General features: G+C 40.1%; 1 pseudogene; it reads right to left on the bottom strand.

Moving 5' to 3' along the window:
• The window catches only part of LOC100331321 (protein APCDD1-like), a 12,643-nt pseudogene extending 10,053 nt beyond the window's left edge, over positions 1-2,590 (bottom strand).
• Between the last annotated feature and the right edge of the window lie 108 nt (positions 2,591-2,698).

Below are 2,698 nucleotides of genomic sequence, written 5' to 3'. Positions count from 1 at the left end.
TCATGACAATATGGAGCAAAATCTCTGAGGAATATTTCCAGCAGCTTGATGAATCTCTGACACCAAGGATTAAAGCAGTTCTGGAGGCGAAAGAGGCCTGACCCGGTACTAGTGAGGTGTACCTAATAAAGTGGCCGGTGGTTGTGTGTGTATAAATATACAGATCTGCCATCATGTGAAATTATAATGATTTTATTTCTTCTTATTGTTTTTATTATGTTTCCCGCAGTGCTGTTTGACTGAGATATTCCTTCATGACATTTTCAGGCATAATAGTTCTTTTGTTGATTTTATTTGCTGCAGTTTCCAGATTTCTGCAGATATTCACTCTACTAAAATCAGCAGTTTAGCATATTCTGTGATTCATGTTAATATTTCCCCTCGACTATTTCTGCTCCTGAATTGCATTATGGGACCTTGATCTTTCTTCCAGCAACCTTGAAAAGCTGTTAAACACATTTCTGATCATAATAGTGTTAATAACTCATCTCTAATCACTGATGTGTTCCTCTTCTCCATGATGACAGCACATAATACAAGACTCAAGACACTAGTGTTCAGCTTAGTGGCATGTAAAGGCTTCACTAGGGTAATTAGGGTAAAGTTAGGGTAATTAGGCAAGTCATTGTATAACAGTGGTTTGTTCTGGAGACTATCCAACACTAATATTGCTGAAGGGGTGAATAATATTGAGCTTAACATGACTTTAACACTTAAAATCTGCTTTTATTCTAGCCCAAATAAAACACATCAGACTTTCTCCAGAAGAACAGATATCATGGTAAATGAGGAATGAATCTCAGAGAGAATGATAGATGTGTTCATCAGTGTACCTGATAGTAGAACTGCAGTGCAGTGAAGGTGTGATTGGGGAAGAAGCGATAGGAGCGGGTGAGGAACTCTGGACCAGGACGCACCTCACAGCTGGAGGAGGAACAACACAACAACAGCTGGATATCATATACTGGATTATATAATATTACACCAGCAGAAGAGCAGAGAAATGCTGGAAGACGAGCAGAAAGAGCAACACTACTGGATAAACTCATCTTTATTCATCAGATGCTCACAGTTCTGCTTTTATAACACGTCTACCAGAGCAAAAACACTTCATACTCTGATCACACACACACCCAACTTTACACTTTTATCAATATCTACAGTCTGATCACACACACCAAACTTTACACTGTTATTCTGTCTATATTCTGATCACACACACCAAACTTTACACTGTTATTCTGTCTATATTCTGATCACACACACCAAACTTTACACTGTTATTCTGTCTATATTCTGATCACACACACCAAACTTTACACTTTTATCAATATCTACAGTCTGATCACACACACCAAACTTTACACTGTTATTCTGTCTATATTCTGATCACACACACCAAACTTTACTTTTATTCTGTCTATATTCTGATCACACACACCAAACTTTACACTGTTATTCTGTCTATATTTTGATCACACACACCAAACTTTACACTGTTATTCTGTCTATATTCTGATCACACACACCAAACTTTACACTGTTATTCTGTCTATATTGCATATGCTGTTAAAAACGTTTGACTTAAATATGTTATCAACCCAAACGAGTTATGAACTCTGCTTTATTCCGTGCTCAGATTACAGGTGTGGAAATGTATGCAAATTAGTCCAGTTTTAATTAAGATGGCTAATTTGCATATTAAGTTAGCATTCAGGAAAGTGTGCAATTGAAATCAGGTGTCTTAATGTACTGTGATTAATCATATGGGACAACACAATGATGATGATGATGATGATGATGATGATGATGATGATGATGATAATGATGATATTAGCTTTACTGTTTACATCTTTTAATTTACCTTAATATGCAATAATTATGTGTCTGGAATGTAAAGGCGTGCATCACTGTGACTGTTTGATAATGGATCTGATTTAATCAGCATCAGCACAGGTGTATGAGAGCGACTGCTCACCTGCTGGACACCCAGTGACCGGTGATGTTTGGCGGGATGCTGGCGGTCACCTGCGAGTCGCCGTGAATCATTTGAAGAGTCGAGTCACACGCGGTGGTGTCCGAACGAACCGAACAGACCACCCGAACACACAGACTCACTGTCGACACACACACAGAATCACACCAGACGCTCCATTAACACACAAGCTGTCATAATAATTCCCTTCATCCATTCTAAACGCGTTTCTTCACTGAGACCTGATGAGTTCCTATTAGACGTGGATGATTCAGTCCTCAGCATCTGGTTCCTCAAACCCGCCTCTGTAGCTTTACACAACAGTTTGATAAATAAAACACCCCAAAGTTACTCACCGGAGGAGAGCAGGAGGACAGGAGAACACAAGGAGAACATCTTCAGCACAAATCCTCCGTCAAACACGGAAAGTTTGCAGCAGCTGACGAGTTTCGCGATAAAGAAGAGCAGATTAAAGTTTCACACTCGCTCTTTAAAGGATAAGCGTGTTTCTCTGCTGGCTACATCCTCAGAGTGAGAGCAGAGACAGGAGAGATGTGGAGAAAGCAGCGCGAGCATCTTTAAAAGAGCGACACCTTTCATTTCTGACTTCAGTCTGAGGAGGAGAATCAATCGCGCTGACGGAGAACGAGTCGCGCTGCTGCTGAACCGACTCTTCCAGCGAGTCGCACAAAACGATTCTCAAAGACGGAGCTGTTTTAATCA

Source organism: Danio rerio, chromosome 24 (assembly GCF_049306965.1).
Source record: "Danio rerio strain Tuebingen ecotype United States chromosome 24, GRCz12tu, whole genome shotgun sequence".
Classification (NCBI taxonomy): domain Eukaryota; kingdom Metazoa; phylum Chordata; class Actinopteri; order Cypriniformes; family Danionidae; genus Danio; species Danio rerio.
This window is presented reverse-complemented; position numbering and strand designations above follow the sequence as displayed.